The sequence below is a fragment of the Mauremys mutica genome, chromosome 1, assembly GCF_020497125.1.
Source record: "Mauremys mutica isolate MM-2020 ecotype Southern chromosome 1, ASM2049712v1, whole genome shotgun sequence".
NCBI lineage: Eukaryota > Metazoa > Chordata > Testudines > Geoemydidae > Mauremys > Mauremys mutica.
Window position 1 is genome coordinate 332,913,485 of NC_059072.1, and position 17,250 is coordinate 332,930,734.

The 17,250-nt window shown below is 41.1% G+C and overlaps 1 protein-coding gene across 1 annotated transcript in view; it reads right to left on the reverse strand.

Moving 5' to 3' along the window:
* ARHGAP42 (Rho GTPase activating protein 42) overlaps window positions 1-17,250 on the reverse strand; it is a 259,773-nt gene that overhangs the window by 135,203 nt on the left and 107,320 nt on the right. The gene's annotated exons all lie outside the window — the stretch shown is intronic.

Below are 17,250 nucleotides of genomic sequence, written 5' to 3' on the forward strand. Positions count from 1 at the left end.
CCTGGGAAAAGCAATGCCAGTGTCAAAGGCTTATCTTATTTACCCCAGGAGGAGGTGGGTTCAGTTCTGAACGCTGGATGAAATGCATCCTGTGTAGCAACACAGGGTGAATGCCAAAGGAATGTAATGGAGAGAGTCAGGCCACTGCACAGGCCAAGCACAGAACTAATCCCAGGCCTCCATAAGGAAGAACTGAGCAGACAGCAAGAGAAAGATGCAGCAATCTCTTGAGTAAGGACCTACCTGCCCAGGCAATGGGCACTCAGGGCTCAGGAGAGGCAGAAGGAGGAGACACCAGTGCAGAAACTATTGAAACAGTGGAAGCAATAGAGGACATCCTTTACAAAAGAACAACAATCCCAGGAGAGGGGTAGATCCAACCGGTGGTGCTACCAGAGAATCTCCAATGAGAGGTATTCAAATCTGTGCACACAGACATGGGATACACAGAGGATCTCATTCACATTCGCTGTTACTGGCCAGGCATGCACTCCACCATCTGGGGTGGTGCCTCTCTTCCAAAAGGTGCTTCTAGGGAATAAAGGCATCTCTGAAGGCCTCATCCACCCCGTAGGCTCTTTGAGCTAGTGTGCCTCAACTGGAACCATTCCTGGGGGACATTGAGAATGTCCTTGAAGTCACTGACCATTTCACCCACTATGCTCAGGCATACCCTACTCATGACCAACAGACATCTACTGTAGCCAAGGTGATGTGAAAGCAGTTTATCTGCCATTTCGGCATCCCTGAAAGGATACATATGGACCAGGGGAGACATTTTGAAAAGAATCTCCTGGCCTAGCTCTGAAACTGTTAGGGACTTCAAAGTGCAGAACTATATCCTATCACTTTGAAGGGAATCAGACCACTGAACGATTCAACCAAACACCCATGAATATGGTGGGAACCCTGCAGCCAGACCAAGAGATAAAGTGGAAGAACTATGTTGAGCCCATGACTCATGCCCATAACTGCACCCAGCATAAGTCCACTGAGTTTTCCCCATTCTTCTTACTATTTGACCAACACCCAGGGTTGAAGGTAGATCTGGCCTGGGTTTCCCCCACTGAGGAGAGGGTACAGGTGGAGAAGTTTGCAGGTAAATATAAGAACATAAGAATGGCCATACTGAGTCAGATCAAAGGTCCATCTAGCCCAGTATCCTGTCTTCTGACAGTGGCCAATGCCAGGTGCCCCAGAGGGAGTGAAAAGAACAGGTAATCATCAAGTGATCCATCTCCTGTCACCCATTCTCAGCTTCTGGCAAACAGAGGCTAGGGACACCATCCCTGCCCATCCTGGCTAATAGCCACTGATGGACCTATCCTCCATTAATGTATCTAGCCAGTGTTGCTGTAGGTTGATGTGTAGCAGAAAGTTTCTAGAAACATTAAAAGGGAATGGGTTGGGAGAGTCAAGCCTGAGAAGTTGTTGATTAAGGGAAGGGACAAGGTCACCCTTTCAACGAGGGGGGGAAAGTAGCCCAGTGTGCAGTGTGCTTTAGCAGCAGCCGTGGGAACTACAAATGGTAGACAGCAAACTGCTGCGTGTTGGGAGAACTTCCCAGCAGGAAGTTTTAGCATTGAAGTTGGGAGCATGAGGCAAGCCAAGGAGAGAGGAGGCCGCTGGACTTGTTCTATGTTGCCTTACATGGTATGCTTGAGCCAGATAAGGAGGAGAAAGATAAGGACTTGGGATGACATGTTCAATGAGATCCTGCAAGCCAGTACTGCATCCGACTGCGAGCACAGGGTCTGGAGGATGAACACTGATGACAGCCTGGAGAAGGAAAGAGTGGAGAGGAGAAAGGCCAGGAGTCCCAGCAGGAAAAGGAGAGGAAGCTGCACCAGGACATAATGGGCCCTTCCAGGCAGCAAACACAGATGTTGCAGACTCTGGTGGACCTGCAGGTTCAATAATCCTGGGCACACCTCTCTCTGCAGCCCATTTAGGACTCCATATTGGGACCTCTCTAAACCCTCCCTCAACACTCCACATGGCAACAGGGGTTGCTGCATTACCCATACCACTCCCACTGCCCCAGGGGACATTAAAGACAATCACAGTTTCACATACACTGACCTGTGAGAGCGATGGTTGGTGTATGTGCAGCTGAAATGGATGTGAATATTCTTTCCCCCTCATAAGTTTTGTTGTCTTAATAAATTAAGTTTTATTAAGTTTTAAATTTATTTGTTTTAAAACTGCCCTTTTTGCGCACTGATTTTGTTACAGAATAAAATTCTATTCTCTAACACATCATTCATCTTTATTAGCTCACAACATATGCTGCCAAGTGATCTGAAAGCAACCAATTACTTGTTACTGCATAGTGACACATAATTCAAAGGATCATTCACAAACAAAATTAATAGGTGCATTGGCAATGTTAATTTCTGTTGATGTTCTCAGTGGCAAGGTGCTCTGGTGCCAAAATTGGGATGTGTGTGTTACCTATCGCTCCACTGCCGTTCAGAAATCCCATTGCTGCAAATCCATCCATGATGTACTGCACAATGCAGAGAGTCACAACATGTGTAGCTCTGCATACTTGCATCACAACGTAGTTTGTTATTGTTGTTGCAGACTCAATAATACAAATAATGTATAGTTGTATTTTGGTGCACTTGGCCCCCACTGCCTCCACCACCCCCCATGAATCCCCTGGGCCCCCACTGCCTCCCCATGGGCTCCCCATTGCCCAGCCAGAACCCCATGGCTGGATCTGGGGTGGGGGGCGAAGCCTGGAGCCCTGTCACCTCAGGGGGCTGAAGTGCAGAGCCCAGAGTCCTGCAGCTGAAGCTGGGGGGGAGGGGAGGGATGAAGCAAGAGCCATGCAGCTGAAGGGGGTTTCAGCCCACCCCCACAGCCCTGTGGCTGAAGCTGGGGGGGTGCTGAAGCCCACTGGCAGAGCCTCCAGCTGAAGGGGGGGTGAACCCCGCCCCTGGAGCCTCTGCCTGAATCACGGGAGTGGGGCTGAAGCCTGCCTCTGGAGTCCCCTGGCTGAAGCAGCACAGGAAGGGCTGAAGTCCGCCCCGGAGCCCCTGGATTCTGCAGGGAGGGGGCACTGCTTTGTCCCCTCCCCCATCTCTGCCCAGGAGGCGGCTGTGGCATCAGGAAAAACCTCTGGTGGCTGCATGCAGCCACAGCGGCCGCATTCGAGAAATGCTGGTTTAGACATAGCCCCTGTTTTTGTTTGGATAAGGTTCACCAGCTCTTATTGATTTCAGTGAAATGAGGTGTGGGGAAAAAAACCCGAGATAGGGAGTATTCTTATGCTAGAAAGTGTTAATTGCTGCCATCAGCCAACCAGACAGAGAAATACCATTGAGTTGAGCGTAAGGTCTTGACTACACTTAAAATGCAGTGGCACAGCTGTGCTGCTGTAGCACTTCAGTGTAGACGCTATCTGTGCTAATGGGAGGGATTCTCCCATTGTCGTAGGTAACCCACCTCCCCAAGAGGTTTGCGCTCAACATCCACCACTTTTCCCCGTGGGTGCTCCAGCCCCGGAGCAGCAATGGATTTGGCACCTATGTCGCTCAGGATGTGGATTTTTCACATTTCCAACCTACGTAGTTAAACCAACCTACTTTTCTAGTGTAGATCACAGTTAAAGCCTTGCAAACTTGGCCAACAAAAGTAGTACATGCAATGGATTCCTTATAGTGTGTTATATTGCACAGACAACATTTATATCATCTGATACAAGCTTAAAGCTGGGTTGGAACAGTTACATGAATTGACAATTGATATGCTCCATGTTAAGCACCTAAGAAAATTAGCAGTCTCACCTGGGAATATTTTCTTTTCCTGGTGAGTGCATTTTTTTTGGCTTAAGCTATGAACCATCTGATTGTAAATAACAAAGATGAAGTAATCACAAGCATGGCTGTAAAGGACAAGTCAACAGCAGCTACATGCTGAGAAGTTTGGGTTTTTGTTTTCTTCTTTTCTTTTCTTTAACACTAGTCCTACTACTGCAGCAACCCATGATTCCGGCTCTTGGTTTGGGAAAAAGCAAAAGCAACAGATACAGAATGAGCTCAAGAATATTCTTTCTGATAAGCAATCTACGAAAACTATCCGCCCCCTCATCCTTTATGGCTTTGTTAAAAAAAGAAAAGTCTTTAGTGGGGTTGTTTACACTATGTGCTATCTAGACACAAGCTGCTACATACACACAGGAAATATCGTAATTAGAGTACTGATCTAATTAGAAAAATTGAACCAGAAGTTAAAGTACACCTACATTTCACATTTTTACGGCAAATTATCCCCCAATGTCTGCTTTTGTAAATGTGGTGTAAGTATCTTCAGAAATTGTAATGTCAGAGTAAATCTCTTTCACTGTTTAATCACATTGGAACACTGTGTTGAATCACAATACAAAATGCTTTTATTTTTTCTAAATTACTAGAGAGAACTTCTCAAGGAGAAAGAGGACATATTTGATTTTTGTTTACTTCATTTCTGAATACAAAAGTATTCATCATTATACACATATTATCTAAATCTGTAATTTGACAAACAAGTGATATGATTTATTTTACAAGGTCTTTGTTTTAAACTTTCCCAGGCAGTTGAGTGTTGGCTTTTAGTTCTAGTTAAGAATTACCCAAAATAAGTTCCATATGTTATTACTCTGTCTCTGTGCTTTTCCAAATTCAAGCCTGGCCACAAACTTTACAGGCCAGTTTTTCACACTGTTCAGATGTCAACAAACTTTTACACAATGGAGTAATGCACCCAAAACAGTCCTCTCTGTGAGCTCTATTACAGGTGAAGGAAAAGTTAGACAACAATAAAGAAAAAAATAAATATTTGACTAACCAAAATAAAAGAAATCTCTTACTTTTTGTAACAAGTCAATAAAAATGAGCGGTAATGTTTAATTAGCACAAAAAATTACTTAAGGAGTATCTAGCTGTTGGACTCACTATAGCATTTAGTTTAAAATTTCATTTGTCAAACTGCTTGAAATTGACATTTCAAATGCTTCCCTGAGTAAGCAGAATGCGTGAAAGAAGCCCCATTCCTTGGAAACAGAGCTGGATTAAACAAGCACACAGGCCAACCATTAGCATAAACTACAGAAGAGGTCTGGGAACTTGCATTGTGAATGGGTAAATGAGTTTCTCTAGGGCACCTCCCCTCAGGGCTTGGGGTCCCTTGTTACGCCCAGCTACTAACACTGGGTCTTCCTTTTAAAGCCCTCCTTCCTATGAAAAGTACAAGGGGCATGGATGGAGTGGCAGGACTACCTTAGTACACAGAGCCTCCCTGGCCCTCCCCTGTCAGCGTGGGGTTTAAGCACCCCGTCACTGAATGCCATCAAGTCAACTTGGGCAAAGAGGCAATTCTAAGAACAAAATTGGCCACTTATGTTTTTGTTTGTAAAAGAATCACAAGCAAAAATCTTCTTGAGTCCCAAGGACACTGCACTGAAGAGGAAATGCACACAAAACGGAGTTTGTTGGTAGAAACAGGTTTAGTAGAGCTGGTCAAATTTTTCAAACTTTTATTGTAATTTTGCTGGTGTTCTGATCAGTTCTAATATTTAGCTTTTCAGGTCACAATTGAATACCTCTGACCCTCAGAAAGCTTTCCTGATACCCAGCCCAAATTCTCTCTCAGTGTCAGCCCTGTAACCAAATTGCCTCTCTTTCCCAAGTAGTGTGAACAGAAGACACATCCCCCAAATAGAAAACAAAAACTCTGCTTATAACCTACAAGGGAGAAAAATAAAGTCCTCTCTTTTTCAGGGACTCATAGAGGAAAATAAACCCTTCCGAAACTTTTTTTTTTTTAAATTACTGTTTGATAAGAGATTGGCCTCTCTTTTTATAAATGTTTTTGTTGTTGTTTTTTTTTAGTTTCATGTATCTGTTGCCAAAAAAAAATGTATTTCCTCTGACAGTAAACATGGCAAATTTTTACCAACAATTTTTCCCTCCAGAATAAAACATGGAACAGAAATAGAGCCCTGCTTGAAACCTTAGCTATGGTGCTGCGACCATGGTTAGCATTTAAAGGTTTTTTCACTACTGCGCTTTCATTATTCTATTCCATGGTTTAATAGCTCATACTTTAAGTGTCTTTTCAGTGCAAACCTCAATGAGTTGGCGTCATAACTATCTGAAAGGTCACTTCTTACTCTGCATATCACTATAATAGCTACATTAGACAGAGCCACTAATGGCCTGTCCACACCAGAAGTGTAATTTTGCAGTCATAGCCATCTTCCATGATGGGTATTGGGGTATGTTCGAATCTAACACATTTTTAATGCGACTACGGATAATAAAATAAAATAATAAACAATAATAATATATATTAAAGAAGGGACCAAAGCTCCCATCTCTTCCCCTATTAGATTAAAACCATTTATTTAATGTGACTTAAATCTAGATGTTTTATTTTCTAGAGCCCACAAGGGCCATTTTGCAGATCGTGTCTTGCCAAAAGATTAGACTTGCATTGTGTCCTAAAGTTGGCAAGATTTCCTATAGAAATCCTCACTTCCAGGAATGCACTGAAATTTACGCTACATCAATTTAAGGGTTTAATGAGACTTTTAAGAATCAGGTTAAGGTCCCAAACAGGGGCTGGGACTTTCACCAGTGAGAAGAGATTTCTCAGACCTTTCAGGAACCTTATGGTTGCAGGGTGAGCAAACAGGCACAACCTTTCAATAATAGTATGAAAAGCTATTAGAACAGCCAGATGAACCTCGAGGGAACTAAATGGCAATCTGTTTTCTTTGGGGGCAACAGGTATTCCAACATAAGCAGCACGGCAGATTGCAGGACAGTATCCTGGTGTTCACATGAGTAACTAAATCTCCACTTTTGAAGGTAAAAATTTCTGGTAGATTCTTTCCTAGTATTTAATATATGTTGCACCTCTGCAGAGTGGGACAATTCTAGCACTGCAAACCATCGAGGAGCCATGCCTGGAGGCAGAGTACATTCTAGCTCCAGCTCAGGCTCAGGTGGCTGAGAAGGAGCTGAGGGTGGTTTGTCTGTGTAACCTGATACATCCACAGTGCCGGACACAAGACTAACAGTAACACATGTGGAGACCAAATGGACACAGCTAATGAAAATCTTGGATGGAAGGTGCATGAGGCACATGCACACTGGAAGCGGAACACCCATAGAGGCACTACTTGAAGAAGAACATATAGATCAGGGACTGGCAACCTTTGGCACACAGCTTGCAAACCGAGCCGGTTTGTTTACCTGCTGTGTCCACAGGTTCGGCCATCGCGGCTCCCACTGGCCGTGGCTTACCGCTCCAGGCCAATGGGGGCTGCGGGAAGCGGCGCGGGCTGAGGGATGACTAAGTTGCTACTAAAATTTTGCTTAAATGTGAAATGAATGTTTATGAAACAGTATGCATACACACTCCCTGGTATGTAGACACTCTAAAGAACAAATGTTTGGATGGGTTTTTTTTTTATAACAGGTTTGAATGAAGATTCCAACCACTTCATGTGCAATCATCAGAAATGTAACAATAGTAAAAGAAGTAAAAGGAAATGTAATAGATAATAATGGATGAGACATGCTGGCAATGAACACCTTCATTCTTTATCCTGCCAAAACATCATAGAATATCAGGGTTGGAAGGGACCTCAGGAGGTCATCCAGTCCAATCCCCTGCTCAAAGCAGGACCAATCCCCAGACAGATTTTTACCCCAATCCCCTAAATGGCCCCTTCAAGGATTGAACTCATAACCCTGAGTTTAAGCAAGCCAATGCTCAAACCACTGAGCTATCCCTCCCCCTCCTATGCCTACTATACCTGTTACTTGGTAACTATGGTGCTATTCTATACCCAGAAGTTGCTAACTGTGTGCAGTATTTTTAAGTCTCTGCACAAAGACAGTAAGATCTACAATACCCTCAGAATAACACAAATCTATAATGAGCCTTTTTTTCATGTCACATCCTTGCATATATTACAAGGAGTAAAAGTCAGGAAAAATGACCAGGTAGACATTCAAAACATATACTATATGGACTGAAAGAGGTGGCCATCATCACCCATCCAGATTTGATAATTTCCTTTCAAGTTACTTACTTTCTCCTTTCATCACTTTTCAATATGAAAATGATTAATAATCCAATTCAGTCTAAAAAACAAAAAAAATGTCTTTCTGGATTCCTTAAATTGTCCCTGATATTGCCCCCTTGTGTTATTCTGCCCCTAATTCATTTTTTAAAATTGGTTAAAGGCTCTATATCTCCTCTACACTCCCTCACTAGGACCTGATCTACACTCAGAAGTTAGGATGACATAACAAGGGGGCTCAGAGATGTGAAAAATTCACACTCCTGAGCGCTGTAGCTATGCCGACCTAACCCCTGGTGTAGATGTGGCTAAGTTGATGGAAGAATGCTTCTGTCTACGTAGCTACTGTCACTTGGGGAGGTGGATTACTTACAGGAATGGAAAAAAAACCCTCATTACCAAAGGACACTTCACATCTCTGATTCACCCTACTTATCCACTTTTGTCTCCTATTACTCTGCTCCCCATCCTATCCTCTTCCACATTCATTGGTACACTTCTCCCACAAACATTTCTGAGCTTTCTGCCATGGTGCCCTTATACAGAATGCTCTTCTCTGATCTAATCCATGAGGTTATAATCTTCTCCTTCAAAAGCCTCCTCAGTGTGCAGTTCTACTGAAACCGCTACAAGCAGTGAGCCAACTAGTTGGAAATAGCTGATACTTATTAAAAATATCTTTTAATTATTCAGAATCAAATTGTACATACAGCTTAATTATGTAACCATAGGATCTCATCAATAACCTCATCCTCCCTTTCCTTTGCTTCCTCTCGTTTGTATTTCTAACTCTCACTTGCAGAGCCTTGTTTCAAAATTTCAGTGCAAGTTCTTCAGGTACAGGGCCAACAGTCCAGACTGGAAGGGATCTTCTGTCTGGTGTATACAGCAACTAACAGAATGGGGCCCGATCCTAAGTGGGGGCTTTGGGATCCAGCATAATATAATCAATAAATAAGATTGTGTGTATTATAGTAGCACCTAGAGGCTGTGGCTGAGATCAGGACCCCATTCTGATAAGTATTGTAAAACACATGGTAAGATAGTCCCTGTTCCAAAAAGCTTGCACTCTACTAGACAATTATCCCCATTTTTATATGAAGTACTGAGACGCAGAAAGAGTAAGTGGCTTACTAAAGGCTCACAGGAAATCTATGACAGTGGCAGGAACCGAATCCTGATCCTGAGTCTCAGTCCAGTATTTAACCACAAGACCATCCTTCAGCAATCCATCATCTTCACGAATCCATCCACTTCAAAATCCAAAACTGGCCTTGGCTCTACACAGAACATTATGGACTAGTTCCCACACTACCTTACAGCCAGCTACGCTCTCTCACACACACACACCCTGCTATCCATTGCTCTAATTTTGGCTATTGCCCCTTCACAACCTAGATTTGTGACGTTGTTCTAACATTCTATGTATATCTGCAGCTCTCTCCTTTCTCCTTGTATCAAGTCAAGTCTGTTTTTTGTAAAACTTTCTTAATACAGTATATGAAGAGCATGCAGTCACTTCCATGAATGCAGGAAGAAACATTTTCTCTCTTCACCTCATCAGCAGAGCTTTATGGTCACATTAACGTGAGAACCTTTTCAGATTGTGTGTCATTTTGTTTTTTGCTGGGGTGTTTTGGATCAGTTTTAAACTTTACTTGCTATATTAACATAGAGAAATCCATTTCCATTACTTCAGAAGCTTCAAGTCCTTATGTATGGACTCCAGTAACTAAAACACTGTAGGGTTAATGGCTTCACAATTAATCTCTATTGTCTAATGCACTATATATGCTTCTAATAGCAATAGACATGTGACATATAGTACAGATGCAACAGAATAAAATGCTCTGATGCATAGTCAGATACAGTTTAACAGCCCTATTCTATATGGTGTCTCGTTCTTGATACAAAAAAGTCTGGTATACCCATAATCATCTAATATTCATTGTTTCTCCACATTTAACATCACTGACCCATATAAAATCACTGTTAAGAAATCAGAGCTGGCTATGAGGAAAGTAACTGTTCCAAGAGAAGAATGTAATTGGAAGTTGTATTTTGTTTTAACAAGTTTTTTTATGAATGAACATGTCCAGGCAAAAAGCCAAAATCAGATTAGTGGTTTATAGCGGTATTATGCCCAGGATCCTTTAACTCTTAGACTGAATGATTACGGTCTAACTCTGTATAGTTTTAGGAAAAGCAAGCATATGTATGCCTACCACACACAGAGAGAAAAGGTTTCCAGAGAAATGCAGGTAATTCAGATTTGTCCTATTCAAAGATAAATGAGCCACTTTAACTGGGTTACAGAATCTATAGAAAATCTGGATCAGATACTTTTGACACTCATGTTGTTAGGCTATGTCTACAATGCGTACCTTCTAGCGGCACAGCTGTGCTGTTGTAAGGTATGCAGTCTAGCCGCTCTTTACCGGCAGGAGAGAGCTCTTCTTCTGGCAAAATAAAAATCTCGCCCAACGAGGGGCGGTAGCTTGCTCTCCCACTAACAAAGCACTGTCCACATCAGCACTTTTTTTTGGTAAAACTTTTGTTGGTCAGGGGTGCGAAAAAACACATCCCTGACTGACAAAAGTTTTAACGACAAAAGTACAGTGTAGACATAGCCAGGAGAATATCTGATCCAAAGTACTGTGTAGTTTACTTTTCTCCTTTTCCAGCAAAAACTGACAACATATAGTGAGAACACACAAACAACATGAAACTGTGTTTTTCAGATCATTCATCAGAAATGCCCTCACAAAAAAACAAGGAAGGAGCTACTCAAGAAAAGAGATAGTTTTACCTATCCATAGTTCATTTCTAGACATTAGAATTATTAGCGTAAAAATAAAACATATAGGACAGTTTTAACACATTATTAGAAAAAAATTAATTCTAAATCATAGACTTTATATTTTAAAATGTAATGTTAGATGCATAATCATATCAGAAGTTAGTTTATATATGCAAAGCTTCACTGATAACTGATATAGTGAAAGTCGCTTAAAGGTTGCTTAAATCTAGAATGCCACAATAATGCTTCTTGTGAACATCTCACCAAATTTAAAATGATTGGGAGATACCATACAATTTTAAAAAAAATGATGCAGGAAACGGGATAACGGGTATTGTGGGCAAAATGTTTAACAGAACAGGACCAGAATTAGTGGCAGTTACATCCTTCCAGTTCTCTAGAGAATATGGCTGGCAGCATTGCTTATCCATTTAGGAAAGCTTTCACTTGGCTTTTAAATAGGATGCCAGCATACGGGAGGGGGGAGGGGGGAATAATTTAGCAAGCTTTTTTCTTTTAAAGGCAGTTTTCTTTCTTCAATACAGCTTTCCAAAGAGGTATCCCACATAATGCTTTCATTTTTTAAATGACCAGGAATATGCCCGTTCTGACCATCAATCCCTTCAATACAGATAGATTACAATGGGATCTCAATGTATTAGTATCTCTTTCCATTTCAGAAGAACTCTTTGCCCCCTACATCCATGGGCAGCAGGTATAATAGGCCAGGGGAGGCCGCGGCTGCTGGATCCCTGGTTGCAGGGTTTTGTGGGGGAAGTTTTTGTTTTATTATGCCCCATGCAGGTTCTGAGGTGGCTGAGGAGGCAGTATGTGCTATTCAAGAGAGATTACTGATGAACCCAGAAAGCTGAGTAGCAAAACCTTCTTCTGGAGGAGAGTCTGAGGTGCTTTCCTCGCGGTGGCTTGGGCTCTGCGGAGGTGCGTTGTGGCTGGCTTGGGGTCCCTCTTGGCAGGTTGGCACGGGGGGGCTTTGGGACCTCTGGGGCAGGTGGGGGTGGGTGCTCAGGCCTCCAGCCAGCCCGGGGCTCCTCCGGCTGAGGGGGTCACTCAGGCCTCTGGCCAGCTCGGGGTTTCAAACCCACAGACAAAAGTGATCTATGGCTGGAAGCTGAAGTTATACAAATTCAGACTGGAATTAAGGTGCACAATTTTAACAGTGAGGGTAATTAACCACTGGAACATTTTACCAAAGGCCATATTGGATTTTCCTTCACTGGCAGTTTTTAAATCAAGTTTGGATATAAAAAAAAAAGGACAAAGAAGAAGAAGAAATATTCTAGGAATATTTTGGGTAAGTTCTAAGGCCCGTGTTGTACATGATATCAGACTAGATGATCACAATGTTCCCTTCTGCCTTGGAATCTATGAATCATTTTCGTGCATCTTCTCTGTACCCTATCCAATTCATAAACATCCTCCTTGAATTGTGGACACCATAACTGGACACCATACTCCAGCAGCAGTTGCATCACTGTCAAATACAAAAGTAAAATGATCTCTCTACTTCTGGTCAAGAATTCCCTGCTTATGCATATCAGGCTCACATTGGCCATTTTGGATGCAGTGTTGCACTGGGAGCTTATGTTCAGCTGACTATCCACTGAAACCCCCAAATCTTTTTCAGAATCACTGCTTCTCATTATTTACCACTCTCCCAATTTGTGCGTCATCTGCAAACTTTATTAGTGATGATTTTAGTTTTCTTCTTTGTCCATTCTATGTCCCTGGGGAGCTGAGACAAAGAACAAGAAAGAAGACATAAGGAGGCTGAAGTAGCTCAGGAGACCAAATTGCAAAACAAAAATTCCCAACAGAAATTGTTCATGGGCCACTTACATAGGAATGAAACTCTGTTTCCTGAACTACTTGGAAAAGATCAGACTAGTTCAGATTACATAAATAAATGCAAGAACGTGAGAGATCATCAGGTAATGGCCTACTCTGATATAAGTGCAGATGAGTTACCCAAATGTCCCTCTGATGCAAGCAGATCCTCTCCTGCAGTCACAAAAGAATAATGCCTCTTACTGGAGGGTTGATAGGTTACACTTCATCTCCCCAAACTCAACATTCTTTACAGCCCTATTTAGAAGGAACATATATATACATTCTTCTTCTCCATCAGTGGTCATCTAAGTAAAAGATCAGTAAGTGAAAGCACTGAAAGCCAAAGTTTCTGCAAGCTGAAATAGCAACTTGCTGCTTTTGTACGAAGACAAGAAATAAAATTTCAAATAAACCCATCCTATCTACTAGCGAGTGAACTCCTTTCAAAAACAATTTGAAAAGTGACTGTCATGCCATACAAGTCTGCATTCATTGCAGTAAAGGGGATAAGAGAAATGTATGTGAAATCAAGAAACAAATTACATTTATAAATGAGAAGGAACAGTTTCACAGTTACAACCCTGTTACAATCATTTTGCACTTTTACTGAACTCTGCCTGGCAAGATTTCATCTCACTCTCACGGATGATGCTTTTCAAAATTGAGAGCAGCAAGTAGTGTCATTTATGTGAGCCTTTTCTCCTGTGTGAGCATAATGCAAGTTAAGCAGAAACAGCCATAGATCTGATTGTTAGCTTTGCTGTTTTACTGAAAGATTTTAAGTAATCTCTATTCTTATTTGCTCTAAGTACTGATTATTAAATCAAGAGCAGCAAAGAAAACTATTAATGCATCATGTTAGCCATTTAGGAAATTGGAGATGTTGTGGGACTCTATGCAGCAAGCTGTTAAATGACTTAATAAAATTCTTCATAGCCTGAAAAGCAAAGTTTTTGGCAAGTGCTTTATGTTGCCACGCTGTCTTTGTAATAAGTGGGAACATTCTGGTTAGAAGCATAAATGATCAGAGGGTTTTATCACCCATTCAGGTTTTTATAAATGCAGACTTCACAGATACATAAAGACTCCATGCAGTAAAAATCTAACAACTGCATAACGTCAATTATGTTATTTTACAGTGTATTGTTTTGTTTATACAGTAGAACCTTCCTAATGTACACCAAGTAATTCACACAAAAATGACACTTCTTTTCTCCATTATTCAAATGGCAAGTACAGTGCTACTGTGACGTCACTCATTTCTAAGACTTGATTACTAGTGGTAGAATGTGCTACAGATTCACTATTATGATTATACACTAATTACATTAAAATAAATGTTATGATGAATTTTTAAAATTGTTCATACACTCCCTAAGTTTCAAAACTCAGTAATTTCCAAACTGTTTTCAGGTCATCTGTGCAAATTAGTAGCGGGCTCCTCTATTATAAAAGGATTCTGAATGGTTTGAAACCTTTTTTTGAGAGATACATTCTTAATGTATTTCTAATATATTATCTTAAGCTATTAAATTATTGCCCAAACTCTTGTCAGATGCTGACTGGTTTTCTTGTGCAGACATCTGCATAGGGCTATGAGCCTTTAGCTCTTTCCTCTCCTCATGCTTCATCACCAGCAACCATGACTCAACATAGCATCTACCATGTTATCAGTGAACCAGTTATCAGTGGTTCACAGTCATGCTGGAAAGGCATAACGAGTGTCAGTTCTGGGTCCAGTTCTGTTCAATATCTACATCAATGATATAGATAATGGCATAGAGTACGCTTATAAAGTTTGTGGACAATACCAAGCTGGGAGGGGTTGCAAGTGCTTTGGAGGAGAGGATTAAAATTCAAAATAATCTGGACAAACTGGAGAAATGGTCTGAAATAGATAGGATGAAATTCAATAAGGACAAATGCAAAGTACTCCATTTAGGAAGGAACAATCAGTTGCACAGATACAAAATGGGAAATGACTGCCTAGGAAGGAGCACTGCGGAAAGGGATCTGGGGGTCATAGCGGACCACAACCTAAACATGAGCCAACAGCGTAACACTGTTGCAAAAAAAGCAAACATCATTCTAGGATGTATTAGCAGGAGTGTTGTAAGCAAGACAGAAGAAGTAATTCTTCCACGCTGATTAGGCCTCAACTGGAGTATTGTGTCCAGTTCTGGGCGCCACATTTCAGGAAAAATTAAGAACAATGCTGCTTGAGAACGTCTTAGAGTTTGAGTTAAGGATATTTGCTTTCTGTATTTTGATCTTGACACATACCCCCAAAATTTCCCACGACGGTGAAAATCTAAACTGATAAAAATAAAAACAAAATTATAAAAACAAACATTGATATTATCCATTTAAACTATAAAAAAATTAAAATTAAATTCTGCCATGCCTACGTACTGTGAAGCAGAAGGAGGTAATCTATGCCAAGCCTACACCTGGGATAGATTACTGCCACCAATCCACCAGGTAGAATGCGAGCCAAAGCTCCACATGTGCATCACATCTGCCTTCCTAGTCTCTACCCCTCTGCACACGAAGAGGTCTAGAAAATCTGCAGAAGCTTCTCTCTCCCCTCCCAGTATCCACTTTTTACTCTGTTACTGGTTGATGCAAGAGCCTTAGGCCACAGTTTGACCCTAGGTGAATTGCATGGGGCTAGTGGTTGTCTAGTGGCTTCAATATTTCATTTTAAAACTAAGAAAGCAGTTTCACCACGCCCCTTGTCAGCATGCTTTGTGTTGCAATTAGATGTCCAGAAATGACTGCTTTAATTCATTTATTTTGGAATAAGGTTATATTTAAATGTTTTGAAAGCATATTGTATGACACTAGTATATCTGGCTCACTGTCCTGAATGAGTTCAGAATGAGTCAACCTTTTTGCTTTTGTGCAAGAAAATAAATATATCTCAGGGGCCAGACCATGTGACCTTACAGGGCCCAAAGCTGCCTTCCACTCAAGTCAAAGGGAAGTTTTGTCATCTACTTTAACAAAAGTAGATTGGACCTTTCAGACATAAAAAGAACAACGCAAGCTATGTTGGCAGTCATGATTTTCACAAAGAATGTAATTACTGTTAAGGCTGAAGAAGAATAAAAACTAGGAAAAATTGGAATCCTTTAAATACAAGGCAAAAATGCTTTTACAGCCTCACATTTGGACACAAACAATGAATTTTTTGCAAGATTTTGCAACTGCAATCCCATATCCCAGAGAGCCTCATATTAACAAATGACCAGTGTCCTTGAACTTAAATGTCCCAGGAAATTAAATTCTTCAGAAATAACTTTAACCTACCTTGTAACATGGTTACATCTTTCATACTTTTCTTGCCAACAGAACCAACTACAAGACTACATCAGCATATATTATGCAAATGTATATCACATTCTGAACACACAAATTACACTGAGGCACCCCTGGCAAAAATGGGTGACAGAAAAAGTAATGATTTCATACTATATACACTTTCAGACAACCCGTCCATTAGCTGGCTGGACAGACTGTAGCATTGAGTACTGTTAACCAATATGCTTTCTTCATCATGAAGCCAGTTCGTGGGGTAGTAGTGGAATATCAGAGTACAGGGGTGATGTATTTAGGGCTATGTTTATATTAGAGAAGCAGAATGTAATTGTTCATTTAAGAACACTGATGTTATGATGCATGGCCAGAAAGGGTTACACGTCCTGCAGGATGAATGACTCAAATTCAACCCTTAAAGACATATGGGGAGATAATGTTTGTGTTTTTGTGTATTTACATATATATGGGTTGTGGTCAACATGTAATCAACAGTCCCTGTCTATGCTGTATTCTAATAATTCAGAGATCAAAAGAACATACTAGCATTTAAATGAATTGTAAACACAGGATATCGCTGTATTCATCTCTCTTTGAAATGTATAGCAAATTATCTATTAATGGTAGAGGAACAGGCAATTGCCTTATGATAATTTGTAAAGCTAAGTACCGGTGATGGACCTACTTCAAAGTTGCCTATTGTTCCCCGAGGAACTCCGACTTGTCAAAGAAGGCTTGAAATTGTATAAAAGATCCTTGGGTCCCAATCCTTTTTATCTCAGATTTGCTTAAGCTTCATCAGGGGAAGTTTGAGTGGCAAGACTGAGGTCCCAGTTCAGATGGAAATACCCTGAATATGATATTGGACATTGTACTATAACATTTCTTCCAGTGGAGAAAAATTTCACAGCCAGGATAATACATCCTACCTTCCTAAATTACAGATGAGGTTATATATACTAGAAAAAAGCACAATTTATCCTGCTGCAGAGCATGGGAAATCCCCATAATTTGTATCCAAAGCAGGCATGATCCATAGACCTTATTACTCTAAAAAGAAATTTTCAGGTAAGATAATATTTCCTTTTCATTGTGCTAAGGTCCACAGATTTGGTACAAAGGAATAGGAAGCAAGACCATCCTTTAAATATCGACATCCAAAATGAGGTACGATATAGAGCATCCATCTTCCTTCGCCACTGAG